Source organism: Protopterus annectens, chromosome 4.part0 (assembly GCF_019279795.1).
Source record: "Protopterus annectens isolate FY-2018-M chromosome 4.part0, PAN1.0, whole genome shotgun sequence".
Taxonomy (NCBI): Eukaryota; Metazoa; Chordata; order Ceratodontiformes; family Protopteridae; genus Protopterus; species Protopterus annectens.
The window spans coordinates 1,723,485,002-1,723,500,897 of NC_056733.1; positions in this window are offsets into that span (position 1 = coordinate 1,723,485,002).

A 15,896-nucleotide genomic window follows, 5' to 3' on the forward strand; every position below is an offset into this window, starting at 1 on the left:
CACACACACATATATGGATGTAAATACATGTCCCCTATATTACCACCACAGTGCTGCATGCTATGTGTGAAGGAACAGCAAACATAGCAGTACACACAGATATATAAAGCTGTCAGTGTGTGCAACATGGACTGGTATATCACATGTGAACACCTTGTTGTGACCAGATTGCCCTTGTCTGTGAAGTAGGGAATGGGAATATGGGGAAGTATGGCAGGTAGAGTTGTGGAGGTGGTCCACGTTGGTAGATATAGAGGACAGCCTACAGGCGTGGTATATGACACATGGTGGGTAATCACCCAGGATGGTGTGTGTGGTCTGCAATGTGGAAGCACCATGGACCTCATTATGGACAAAATGGGTTCAAGCCTCCCACCCACTGCTACTCACAACAGCAGTCCACCTCCCAAAGGTGCCTGGTCTGGAGGCTGAGCAGTAGGAGCATGTTGACCCTGTGAAAGTATAATGGATGCCTCAAGGTGATGTAGCACATCTTGCTTTTTTCCCACTTTTCTGATATTTAAAAAAGTTCAGTTACAGATTTGCTGTTCTGAACTGTTTGTAAGTTTCTTGGAGGCCACTGTTTGCTTGGGCTAAAGGGAAGTCTCTGTGTTCATCAGTGGCAGTGATAAACATTGAGCAGCCTGCCTGCCCCTTTGGGAGTGGTTACTGCCTTGAAACTGTAGTTTTATTGGCCATTTTGAGTCAATTCCTGACTCCTTGATCTCCCTCTCTTAAAACCCGATTGCCTCATGGTTCTGGCGTCTTTTTATACTTGTTGGCTGTTGGTGAAGCACCCACCAAGAGGAGAAAACGCTGAGAGAAGAAAGGAGCCACTTTTGAGATTTTAAGTATTTTGCTTCAGATTATTTGTTAAGTTTTTCTGCATTGCCACCTACTTTTGAGCATTTTCTGGCTTGTTAAACTTGATTCCTGTGTTGGTAACTGTATTTAGAACACAACCTAGAGCTGATTACTGAAGTTCTTGTCTGCACTTATTTTTAAAATTGTTTTTTTTCTTAAAACTTGCATTTTATCTGTCTCTGGCCTAGCACTCAAGTGTGGAGTCGTTTACTGCACTGTTCTAACTTGTTGATACTTGTGAACCTCTGCTTTCCTTAAAAAAAAAACAAAAAAACAAAAACATCTTGCTTTTTTCCCACTTTTCTGAGATTTAAAAAAGTTCAGTTACAGATTTGCTGTTCTGAACTGTTTGTAAGTTTCTTGGAGGCCATTGTTTGCTTGGGCTAAAGGGAAGTCTCTGTGTTCATCATTGGCAGTGATAAACATTGAGCAGCCTGCCTGCCCCTGTGGGAGTGGTTACTGTCTTGAAACTGTAGTTTTATTGGCCATTTTGGGTCAATTCCTAACTCCTTGATCTCCCTCTCTTAAAACCTGATTGCCTCATGGTTTTGGCATCTTTTTGGACTTGTTGGCTGTTAGTGAAGCACCCACCAAGAGGAGAAAATGCTGAGAGAAGAAAGGAGCCACTTTTGAGATTTTAAGTATTTTGCTTCAGATTATTTGTTAAGTTTTTCTGCATTACCACCTACTTTTGAGCATTTTCTGGCTTGTTAAACTTGATTTCTGTGTTGGTAACTGTATTTAGAACACAACCTAGAGCTGATTACAGAATTTCCTGCCTGCACTTATTTTTAAAATCGTTTTTTTCTTAAAACTTGCATTTTATCTGTCTCTGGCCTAGCACTCAAGTGTGGGGTCATTTACTGTACTGTTCTAACTTGTTGATACTTGTGAACCTCTGCTTTCCTTTAAAAAAAAAAAAAAAAAAAATCTTGCTTTTTTCCCACCTTTCTGAGATTTCAAAAAGTTCAGTTACAGATTTGCTGTTCTGAACTGTTTGTAAGTTTCTTGGAGGTCATTGTTTGCTTGGGCTAAAGGGAAGTCTCTGTGTTCATCAGTGGCAGTGATAAACATTGAGCAGCCTGCCGGCCCCTGTGGGAGTGGTTACTGCCTTGAAACTGTTGTTTTATTGGCCATTTTGGGTCAATTCCTAACTCCTTGATTTCCCTCTCTTAAAACCCTCTTTTGCGCGGTTTTGCGCATTTTTGCACATAGTGCAATATCGGGCAGTGCCGCCTAATTGGGTTTAAACTATTCCTGGGTCCACAAAGTCTGCTCTTCACTTTTTCCCTTAGAACTGCCCTATCTCTCAAATTAAACACTATATTCTCATTCTAAGGCCCCTCACTGGTCCAAATAAGTAATTTTACAAGTTAACACTAATAAACCATAAGCACTACTTACTCTTATACTCTCTACGATTACCTTGCCCCCTATTGGTCCATTTTAATTCAGTTTCCTGTATTACTCTAGCATGTCCAAAGATCAGTCAATGGTTTCCTCTCCAGTCCAGCTGGTGAATCTGGGAATTTTGAGGCAATGTTACAACTGTCTCATGTACACGGACAACCCTTTCCTCCTCCAAACAGGTTCAAATATATGTGAGAGATGCAACCATATAGCCAAACAGGAGGCTGAGCTCTCTCATCTCAAAACTGGTGTAACCAGCTAGGAGGAGAAGGTAACCTCACACGACACAATTCCAGTATCACATAGTCTCACCACAACAGCGAACCAAACACATAAAAACACAAAAACATACTCGGAGGCTCTAAATAAAAATCTACCTAAGCAACAGTGACCTCCAAAGCAGACATCCAAGCAAATGCTACCCCAAAACAAAACACGTACATCACATAGCACGCAAAGTCAGTGTGCCAAGCAGTCACAGCCCTTAAGGCTGAATAACACACCTGATACTCTTGTAATAGGTGACTCTATTGTCAGACACACTGACATCCCGCTCACCAGGCTGAATAAAGAGAAGGTCACAGAGAGCTGCCTGTCGGGCGCTAGGATCTGCCACATAACACAAGCACTCAGGTCACTCCAAAGCAATTACAAATATGACTCAGTCATTGTACATGCTGGCGTGAATGACCTGAGACGTACCTCCCTCGACTACATGAAAAGAGACATAGATTAGCTCTCTGATCATGTAGCACAGGCCGGTATGACCCTGACCTTGAGCAGCATCTTACCCTCACCTAGAATGATGCCACAGTATAAAGACAAAATGATCGATTTTAACAATTGGCTAAAATTATGGTGTCATTCAAAGGGGATCCAGTGTCTGTCAGCCTGGGATGACATGCTCGACAAGCCACGTTGCTTCGCTAAGGACGGCTTGCACCTGTCACCCCTGGGCTTTTGGATATTGGCAAAGGCTCTTGCCACCCCCATAGTGCCTTTTTTAAGCAAGGCACAAAAGTCAAACCAACCTCCATAGACAGCACAAGGAACAAGAAATTAAGGGTAATGCTGCTAAATGCCAGAAGTCTTAACCTCAAGATGCATGCACTCAAAGCTCTCCTCAGTATGGAGAACATTGATATCTGTGCAGTGACAGAAACCTGGTTCAAGGCTCCAGAGAGCACCCCAGCACTACCAGGTTATACCTCATATCATGCTTTTTGGCCCCAAAACCCAGACCAAACCACAAAAGGAGGGGGAGTTTCCATATTTATCAAGGATATCCACACCTCCAGGTTAGTGGCATTGCAAGAAGTATCGGAGACCATTCATGTGCAACTAACAGTGGGCAAGACTGCTTTTCAGTTTATAGAATCCTACAGACCACCCTCTCAAAGTCAGGAATCCCACTCGGCTTTCCTGAAAACATTGGAGAACATGAAGATCTCTCCGAACACCATTATATTGGGTGACTTCAACTACCCAACCATAGACTGGGAACATTACTCAAGCCCCAGTACCTTAGCCCAAAGGTTCCTGGAATTTATAAACTCAAATGCTATGGAACAACTATTCACCACTCCCACAAGAGGGGAAAACATACTAGACCTGATCATTACCAATATGGGGACTCTATGCTCCATACCAGAAGTATATCCCTCATTGGTAAGATCAGACCACAAATTAATTTCACTGGATATCCACATCCTGACCCCACCCCCAGCCCAGAAAACCACAGTGAAAAACTTCTCAAAAGCAAACTTCACACTTCTCAAAACTGAAGTGGAATCCCTCAAGGCCCCAGGGCCAGTGGAAACTACGGCCCAAACTGCAGAATCCTATATAAACGCATTCTATGGACATCTCCAGGAATGCATGGATCATGCTATCCCAAACAAAATCAAGACCCAATCATCCAAAGGCAGGTGTCCAGTCTGGTGGACCCCAGCCATAAATAAACTGTACAACAGAAGGAGGAAGCTACTACGTGATAGAGCAAAATCCCTAAAAGGGAAGGCATCTCTGATCAGTACTAGCAAAAAATTACGATCCCTCATAAAATCCTCCAAGGCCAGCTTCGAGAGAAAAATTGCACAGGACACTAAAGACAATCATAAGGCTTTTTTCAGTTATGTTAGGAACCTGGGATGCAACTCCCAGACTTGTTCTGAGTTGATTCTAAAGGACAAAAAATACACTGATCCCACAGACATCGCCAATATCCTGGCAGAGAGGTTCAGTGCAAACTTCTCCACCCCCTCCCCCCCAAAAGAGCAAATATCTATCCCAGCAGAGGGCAGCCTCCCAAACATCTCTGATGCTCAGGTGAAGGCCGCCCTCTCCAAAGCAAAAAACACTGCTTCCATGGGACCAGATGGCGTCCCGGGTTGCGTCCTACATGAACTCCAAGAAGAACTAATCCATCAAGTAAAACTGCTGTACAATCTCAGCCTCACTACATGATATGTGCCCAAAGAATGGCGTATAGCAACAGTGATCCCACTCCACAAAGGTGGCGCCTCTGCAGACCTTGGAAACTATCACCCCATAAGATTGACTAGCCTAGTCTGCAAGGATATGGATAGGATCATCATGGAACTCATAAACAAAGACATTGGGGACCTACAGACACTAGATCCTACCCAATTTGGCTTTGTCAAGGGCAGATCCTGCCTTTTGAACCTGGTCGACTTCTTAGAAACAGTCACCAAGGCCATAGATGAAGGGAAGGTAGTCCACACATCCTATCTTGACCTCGCAAAGGCATTTGACACAATACCCCACTCTGGCATCATAGATAAGCTATCCAGCATAAATATAAACCCCTATGTCACAAGATGGCTTGCAAACTGGCTCAAAGACAGAACCCACAGAGTCAGAGTTGCTGGAGCCATGCCAGACTCGAAACCGGTCACAAGTGGCGTCCCACAAGGTTCTGTCCTGGGACCTCTCTTGTTCGGTATTTACTTTTCTGAGGTACAGGCCAACGTGGGAGGACTATGGCTTACCAAGTTCGCAGATGACTGCAAACTGGGCGCCCTAATCGACTCTCCAGCTGACACAAACATCCTTCAAAAAGGTCTCGCAGAGATGGATAACTGGTGCCAGAGCCATGGTCTAAAGCTAAATGCCAAAAAGTGTATAGTCATACCCTTTGGCAAAAACAATGTGCCCACAAATTACCACATAGGTGTAACCCATTAAGTACAGAGAAAGTAATTAGAGATCTGGGGACCCAAGTTGATAGTAATCTCTCCTTTGACAACCACATTGCCAAAGTGGTTAGAAAGACCTTCTACATAGCCCATCTCATCATGAAAGGATTCACATCTAGATCAAGAGAGGTAATTGTGCCCATTTATTCACCCTCATCAGGCCCATCATATAATACAATGCCCCATTTGGGATGTACCTTACCCGACACCTGCAGCAATTAGAAAGACCCCAAAAGTACCTCACCAGGAGGATCAAGGGACTCAAGCAGATGCCATATGCTGCTCGGTTAAAAAAACTCCAGCTCTACTCAGTTGCATATCGCCTACTTCAAGGCGATCTATGCCTGACATATAAAGCTATGTCCAACCCAGAATTAATGGACATGCTCCACCTCAATAAATCTGAATCCCTTAGAGTCACGCGCTCGAGGGACTTGAAACTCAGCACAGAAATAAATAGAACATGCTTGAGGGACAGATTCATAACCCAGAGGCTCCCTTCACTCTGGAATAGAATTCCAATTCATGTTAGGAAGAGCACCTCACTGACTCTCTTCAAGAAGAATCTTGATGAGTGAATGGGGGATCATAGGTTTGTCCCAGGGATTACTTCCGTGTCCCTATTAGACACAGGCACAGTAAACTAAACTTTAAAAAGGGCACAGTATACTCAAATCAAGGGGTGGCGTATGCCAAACACAATCGGGCTAGGCTTATAAATGCCCCAGGGCAGATAGCCTAGTATGAACCTATGAACCTATGAACATGTGTCTGTGGAGTCCGCTATGAAACAGACCCTGGACCTGACCTCAGGGGAAAGGATCATGTCTGTGTGTGCCCCTGGGGAGGGACAACATCCCCTGAGGTGGTTCCACCTGAAGGTAGTGCTGGACCAGTACATGAGGAGGCCCCAGAGTGAGTCCCACATGTGATGTGGCCTGGTAACATGGGCAGATGAGTTTGGAGAGGTGGTTTTGCTGGTAAATATTCCCTAAACATGCTATTGTGTCAGTGTTATAGAACATATGTGGGTTAGTAATAGTCTACACAATCCCGCCACATATCCAACAGCATGCATAGATATCCCCAATAACACAGAATGTCAGATGTGCAGCAATCATATAGCAAGCATACCACAGACATATATGGAACCATAGTGGCCCTGACAATGTCATGCAGTTGAATAGTCCGTAACATGCCAGAAATTATAGTGTCCACACTGGGAACATGGCTACAAACAGATAGCACAATGTGTGTTACAATACACTATCTGTCCCACTGGTTGGTAAGCTGTAACCATACACATTGAGTTCTGTGTACAGTTTGTTGTTACTGATATGTTGTGGGGGTGACAGAGATGTGTATTAAGAATTGTGGTAACCTTGCTGTATGAGTTCCTCCGACCTGTTTCCATCTTTATGTATTTCAGGCAAGATGTCACCTGGACAGCTCCCTGCTTACTCAGCGGCTGAAAATGAAATAGTGCTGAACTATCTAATCCAGCACTACCCTGTCCTGTTTGGCCAGGCCACTTATGAGCAGTAGGAGTGGACCACCCTATGGAATGACCTAGTCCACAGGGTCAATGATACCGGAATGCACAGTCACAGTTATGAGCAGTTCTGGCATCATTGTTCTGACCTGCTTCGCAATGTCCATCGGCATGCTGCTGCAGTCCAGGAGTTCACCTTGGAAAAGGGAGGGCCATGCCATCCATCCCATCGATACATGTTGAGGAGCTCCTCACCAGCCTCGTGGCACCTGCCCATCCACACAGCTAACTGCCAGACACCATTGTGGAGGTGGGTGCTACCCACACACCAGCTGAGGAGCATGCAGGTAAGGCCACAAGGCACATCAGTAGACTACTGTTCTGTATGCATCCACATCTGCACAGGTAGATCATGCATATCTGAAATGTTATATATATATATATATATATATATATATATATATATATATATATATATATATATATATATATATATATATAGTTTGTTGCTGCATAGTAGTAACAAACAGTTGTGCATACGTGGTAGTATTGTGGACATGTACTGTTGATGTACTGTAATGCTACACCCACCCTGTTGCAATGCTCAGGTGTGGCAACTGACTTCACATTTCTCACCCTCTTATGTAGGTCCTTCCGGTATACCACCAAGGCAGCAGCCTGTAGCTGATGAGTATGGTTTATGTTGATGTATGCCAATACATCAGGCATGTAAAGGCTATGTTATATTCCATGCACACATCTAACACACCTACCCAGAATGCAAGCTGTACATGTGCACGTATTGTTGCTGTTAAATGCACGGCATCACAGTGGTGACCATGATGAGGTAATGGAAGGGTATGTCAGACACCTGCATGATAACTCACTTCCTGTCATTGTGGAATGTGTCCACAGGGATTAACATAATGGTGGGAGACATGGCCTACAGTAGGGACATGTGTGAAACAGCATCCATATACAGTGCAACAACAGTGTATATACCAGTAGTACAATGGCAACTGTTACAGATTTACACTATGGCATAACTTATTACTGTGGTCCACATTATTAGCTGGGACTAGGCTCTAGCACATGGTGTTCAGTGTTTGGGACACTGCAAGCTAAAACACATGTGTAGGTCTTACTTGTCTGGACTGACACATGACACACCAGGAATACTTGTCATGTATGTAATCACAGGACAGCTGATAGTATAATAAGGTCTGTAGCATGGAACATGCATTGGAAGGGAAGGTAGACACCAGATATACCCTTAATATCACATTCAGCAGAGAGGTGACCAACAACCCACATATGCAGCACTACAGATGCATTGGGGAATTACTAGACAACACCAGGGAGTGTATCCATATATTACAGTTGTCACATAATAGGTTGATTGAGCAGCATATCTGGCATGTACTGAGCAATACTTACACATGACACTCCAGTGTGTGATATTATGGAGTGAACATAGTAGCCCCTCACATATAGGGGCCATGCTCACAATGTCCAGACATACACAAGGTGAACACTGAATGACAGCAGTGAGGCCATGTAAAACCACTCCACTCAGGTCAGGAAATAATGGTGTAACTGGTCTTGTGTTGTGATCACTTGTCTAGGCATTTAGAGGAATGATACATTAATGAGTGGTATTAATGAATATATGTTACCAAGTGTGATGCAGGATGGAGAATGCATGGGAATGAACGTGGGACTGTCTGTAAAGTCACGGATGGGTATTTATTAAAGTGGTGTGTGTGTGTGTGTGAGTGTGTGTGTGTGTGTGTGTGTGTGTGTGTGTGTGTGTGTGTGTGTGTGTGTGTGTGCGTACTGTTATGCAATGCTGTACAGGTCTTAAAGTGCATTTCTTGTTTTCCCCCACAGGTGGCAAAGTGGTTCAGAGTTCATCCGATGTTGGTCTTCATACAGACACCGAAGATGATGGTAGTTCTGTTGAGGCACAGGTGATGTTGTCATGGGCTGTAACAACTCCATCGTTTGACATCCCCCTTTTAGCCACCACAACCCCGCACACAGTTTCAGTGCTTATACATACCCCATCACCAGTGTCTAAAGCAGAGGGACAGCTGGTGGCTGGTGGCAGTGCACAGTAGAGTGTGGTATCCATGCCTACTGTGTCTGGTCACAGCAGACATAGCCAGATGTCTGGTAGGCACCACATAGGCAGATGCCCTAGGGTGCTCATGGTAGTGCCACTGTTCAACATGCCCCTGCCAGACGTGCCACAACTGATACCACCAGGTGCATGTTTCAGGCTTTCATGGCAGCAGAGGCACATGTGGAACTGTACACCAGACAGGGCCTGAGGCTGCAAAGGGCTGCTCTCACATCTGCAAGGGATAACTTCCATGAACTGTCTTATGCCATCCGTGCTTATATCGAGCTCATGGGTAGATGGTTTGGTGAGGTGATGGGCCTCATTGACCTTGGTTTATTCATGCTTGGACATGTGATGGGAGTGCGACGATGGCCATGTGGATGTAGGCCAGCAATACCAACAGCTGGCAGTTAACATGGATGTGTTAGGACACCAAGGCACTCCTATAGTGGAAGTACCAGCCCCAGCACTGTGGGGGGGGGTGCTGACTACACCACACCACAGCATGCCACAAGCATTTGGTCCTGGCCAGTCTCAGGAGGGACCTGGTTCCAGTGGACATCTGTTATCATCAGGGGAGAGTAGCACATCGAGGCCTGTAGCCGGATGTGCCCATGGAACCCCTGGCAGGCACAGTCCATGGGGGCAGTGAACTGCACACCCTGCCAGGTATGGTCTGCAGCTGTTGATAAACACTTGCATAGGGCAGCCACATGGCAGAACTGTGTGCAGGCATACCCACACACTATGCAGACACACCTAGGGCAACCCCATACCTACACACACCACATCACCATGCCCAGTTCAACTCATTACACCCCTTACCCACACACATGGTGTCAAATGTATGGCCCACCCTCAGCTTCTGGCAAACCAACAACACACCCTATGCATATGATGGTACCTGTGCCACATCCCTGTCATCCATAACATCGATGCAGAAACAGGCTAATATGGTTCTGATGCACACAGTGACTGTATTACAGTGTACCAAAGTACTGCAGTGTAACATGTCATTAGGAATAAAGTTTAATTCATACATATCAGGTAGTGTAGCAGTCCAGCAATGATGCATTATAGCTGTTAGTAACACTGGTTGATTGTGGTCACCAAAATGTTATTCATTTGTGTTGTAGGTGTAATTGTGTCAGCAGGCAGATTGTCTGCAGTCATATTCCACAAGGCGTATGGCACTGTGGTGACACCATGGCTGTGACATATCTGGTGTACAGTTGAACACATTACACAGATCTGTATAACAGTTATTGCCTGTGCCACATGGACAGGTGACCTGCTGGGATGTGTATAATCTCCAACCTGATGTAGACCCATCCACATACACGCACACACTTACTTGGCAAAACTGGGACTAGACCCCTAATAGGTATGTAGTGCTAAAGAAGTGTGTGTCTTTCATTGCACACACCACACAGCATTTAGGGTGAGGTGTGTTCCAGGTTGCATGTTACATGCAGAACATCTCCAGACATGTACAGCATGCTAATGAGGAATGTAATTGTTGTACATCGACAATACATAGTGTGACATACCATCATATACACATTAACAGACACAAAACAGGCAGACACACATCAGAGAGACCTGGGCCTATCACTGCTAACTTGACCATGTCTCCAATGTGTTACAGGTAGGCTGCACACACCACATGCATAACTGGGCTAGATTGTGGTATCAGTTACCTGTATGGTTGATGGTGACAGTGGTCACCATAATGTGGTAGATGGGACATATATCGGGTGTACCTTGGTGTAATGACAATGTACACAGCACCCACATCCCCCAGTGGATATTGTACTCCCTGAAACCCATGATGACACTCTGACATACCCACCATCACACATTGCCCATGATTGCGATACAACCCATTGTATATCCCAGCAGTGGTACTACAGGGATATGCATCTAATGCACATGCCACAGGCATAGTAGGGTGTTGCATTGTCATGCCTCACCTATGGGTAGCAACAACACTATCTATACTACTGTGTGGCAATGGGTATTGTAATAGGTGTATATGGCCTCGGAATGCAGTACCCTACAGAAATGCAGATGTGCACACATAGATACACTTGCCAGAACTCAATGGGTATCCCATGCCTATTGACCCATTTATACAAAATGGTTGTGCTGGTACTGCAAGGCTCATGTAGACAGTAGGGAGAGGAGCATAACAGGGTACATGTAATGTCCCATACAGCAACAGCCACAACTGACTATGTCTATGGGTGTTGCGGTGGTTGTGAAGGCCCTCATGGAATTCCCAAGTACAGGTGTACTAACACACAGACACTGTTATCCTCAGTAATGCACACATACACATGAGTCAGTCCTGGGGTGCATCGCTGCAGATGGTCATAGCTGTGTACCTAGCTATTGTCCTTGAGAGATTGGTTGTGTAGGGGATGTGTGTACAGTGGTATCCTGCCACCTGCCATGTGGCAGCAGGCAATCTATCAACAGACACCACTATGGTGACTCCCAGGGTGAGAGTGACATGCATCAGCCAATACTCTGGGTGCCTCCTGCACATGGCCACTGAGGTGATCAAGTCAACATGTATGCAACATGTATTACAACACATGGTTAGTGTCTGTGATGGAGACCTGTACCCAAGCATGCTCTGTTGACTGTGGTAGTGTAGTGGAGGTTCCCATGGCATGTGGTGCATATGGGTGTTGTCTCCTATATGTGCCAGTTCGTACACTGCTGGGCAGACATTTCAGTGTCGATCAAGCATAGGTTGCCTGTACATATCCCAGCTGGATACCTGCCATTATCACATCTGTATAGGAACTGACAGTCATCAGCTTGGCAAGTAGCTATGCACTAGGATTAATGTGTTGACAGATAGACATTTGACAACAATATTTACATGTTGGAAGCCCTCACTGACATGTGCTGTACAGACGGTAGTCTACAGTTACATTCCACATGTCGGATCATTATCCACTAGGGGATATATACTGTGACACAGCTCATACACCAGGGACACAACAGGGAGGCCTCAGAGTCCAGCTATGCCTACAGGTGTGCTTGTTGTCAGTACTACATTTAGCACTCTACTCTTGCCTGGGAAAGCACTGTCAACAGTAGTACCACCATGATACACTACATGCCAGTGTGACAGCACATATCCTGGGCTACTACCCCTGTATGTAACACATTCACATGGATAACAGTGCTGTACAGGCCTCATATACTTGTGTGTCCCAGACATGACACTCACACCCCTTGCTAATGTAATGACAGCACATAAGTGCATGTATTATATGTGGCATTACATACACTTATTACAGATGTCATTACCCTGGTATGTTAATGGACTATGTGGTGAGAACTGGTTACCAGGGCTAAGCCATGCTTAGCAGGTATCAACATTGCTCCAGTATAACAGCTAAGCTGATTTGTGCACTGGTAAGCAAAGCCTACATGGAAAGCTGCTCAAAACTGTGTTAACCACTCTATATCTGACAGCCCTTGTTCTGCCCAGCAACAAAATGAACAGACCTTGCAGGTCTTGAATCCAGGATACTGTACACTATAGTCACAGCACTTAACCACTATGTCATGACCACTGTGAAGACAGCTGTTGTTTTCCCAATATATCTGTCAATAAACATATTGATTAGTATTGAACAATTGCCTTTACTTCCACAATTGTGTAGTACTTGTTATTAATATGACTGTTGCATCACATATGTTATTATATCATAATGTACACATATCAGATACATATGGTGAGATACCTCTGGGAAGGTATACACAGCCGTGATGTTTACACAACAGGAATATGGATATATAAATATGCTGATATATGTCTACATGTACATACACATGTATATCCATACATATGTCTGTATATACATCTGTATAGTGCATCATATATATGGCCATGTGTATGTATATATATATATATATATATATATATATATATATATATATATATATATATATATATATATATATATATATATATATATATATAGTGGGTCTATATCAGAAGAGCGAAAATTCACAAGAACAAATGCTCTTCTGATCAAAAATGCCGGACATCGAAACACAATTTCTGGGGTCTCAGTACAGTGAGAATAGGAATATTTGATTTGCCCTTTCCTCACTGTAGTGTGACCTCGGAGTTGGAATATATATTTAGTGGGGGGTGTGGGAGGGTGCAGCCCCCCCCACAATATCAAGTTTGAGGTTTGTGCTTTTTCAATGTTTGAGCGTTCCTTCTTGTGAACTTTTGCTCTTCTGATATAGACCCTATATAGCTATATATGTATGCTCATCCTATGTGTATAGATATGCCTATTTATTTAGATATATATGTAGATATCTATAACTATATGTGCATACATATCTATTCTGATATACTTATTACTGTCGATATATATGTAGATATCCATAAGTATATGTGCATATGTATCTATATCTGTATATGTGTAGACATATATTGCTGTGTATATGAATATATTTGAGTGTTCATACATATATATATATATATATATATATATATATATATATATATATAAATATCCATCTATGTATGTTGATATGTATATGTGTATATATATCTATATAGATATATGTATAAATATATATATATACATATATGTTCACCATATGTCCAGAACATGGAGTGGAGTCCTACCTCAGCCCCAATAGTCCCAACCTCTTAGTACAAGGGGATGTCAGGCACATATTGCAGGTATATATGTAGACTTTTGCTACTGTTATAGGGGTTGTCTTAATAAACATGTGTGTGGGAGGTCACATCTGCTTTTAACATATGCACCATTGGTTACTGACAGACGTCCTAAGGACATTATAGTGCAGTACCACTGCTAGCACAATAATGATCATGTGGACTACAGCAGAGATATGACCAATAAATGTGGACAGTCCGGTACTCTGTGGTAAGTCCAGAGGTGTACACATATCCCCTTCATGTGTGGCATGTGGACCACACCTCCCAATGTGGATGTTAATAGCCATGTACATGGGTATATCATGTAAATACTGCACTACATATGCCCACACAGTTTATGCATGCACTCATGCCAGTCTGTCCTGACACATAATACCTGGTGGTGCAGGGGCCACATGGCCAGATGCTACCCAGTAGTTAGTGACATACATCTGTACAGACTCCCACTGCTTTGTCAGAAATACACAACAGTTATGGTGGCCTGGCAACAGTATGCCTTGCAAATAACTGGACATATCAGCACACTGGGTAATTACACTAGGCTGCTAGGCATCTCACAAAGCACTGTGCAAACTACAGACAGACTGCCACAACACTGGATTGCATACACTGGGTCATGGCACTGTGTGGACCAATGGCTGTCTGTGGTAATGGACATGTGTGTGTTTGGCCCTACAGACATGTGAGCCAATAGGGTACCATTCACTAGAGCAGCATGTCACATTCGATAGAACAGGACCAACAACAATGGTATCTACCACAGTCTGTGCACAGCCCAAGGTATGTATGCACAATACGCATACTGTTGACAATCACCCTAGGTATACAGCCACCAGTACTGCACACACAACCACAGATTAGCCAAGCTATGTCCTTAGAAACAACCCCTACTATACATAACATGTCTAGCAGTCTGATATATGACTGGCTTGCTATCAGGTATGATGTCAATAAATAATGGTGTACAGGACATATGCAGCTCTTACTGCAGGACATATGTGCAAAGCTCAACAGACTTGTGGCTAGAGAAATGAACACTGCCCTATTATTGGCATGTTGCTGAGATAACCTCATACATTTACTGTCATATCAGGGTTTGTTGTGACATATGTCCTATGAGGGATATGAAGTCAGTAACTCTCATGCCTGTCACCATGTGCTGACTGCAATTCTCGCACTATGCTTCTGCAGTTCTCAGATAGGTGTTCTGTGAGTAACACAAGAAACACAAGGCTCCACACACTGCCCAGTCTGCAGATGACCCTACACATGGGGGTTTCCTCATAAACATAGCATTTTCGTGACAGGTATTAAAACATGTAGACCAGCCATATCCACACACACCCTGTTAAGCTGACATTACTCCAAATGTAGAATAGCAACACTTACAATCTGTAGTCATGTCAGGCACATCCCCCTCCTGTGTGTTGGCCTGTTTCCACAGTGTATGTTGTTAGAGGTAAATCCCAAATCCATCTGTGATGCTGTTTGCCAAACACCAGATCTAGTTCCTGCTCACAGTGAATGTAAAGGCCCAATACCAACATGGTGTTCCTAGATATTGGAGTGTGTTTCCATGCAAATGGCTATGGGAATGTTACCACAGCTGTTCCACATGCAGTCAGCTAGGGGAGGGCTACAATTCATGCAGACGCCATCAGCTGATCACGAGCATCACTTACAAAACACAAGCTGCTGCCTAAGCAAAGCAGGTGTAGTTCTGCACATTCACCAGAGAGGGAGTGACAGAAACAGACAGAGACAAAGTAAGTAAGGGAGGGGGTGGGAGAGTAAAACCTAAGCATGCTTGTGTCACACACCTACCAGTACAGGATTGCAAACCCCTGACTGAATATGCATTGATATCACATGTCTATGCAGTTATTGCATGCACCACATAGCTTACATGTTAAGGAGCTGTCCAAACATATGTGATGGTGAGTGACATCTGCAACAGTGATATGGTAGCGATACAGTAGGTGTAGTACAAGTGCCTGTCCACATGAACAGGTGTCAGCACCAACACAGCCACACTTTCTCAGGGACTCACACACATTC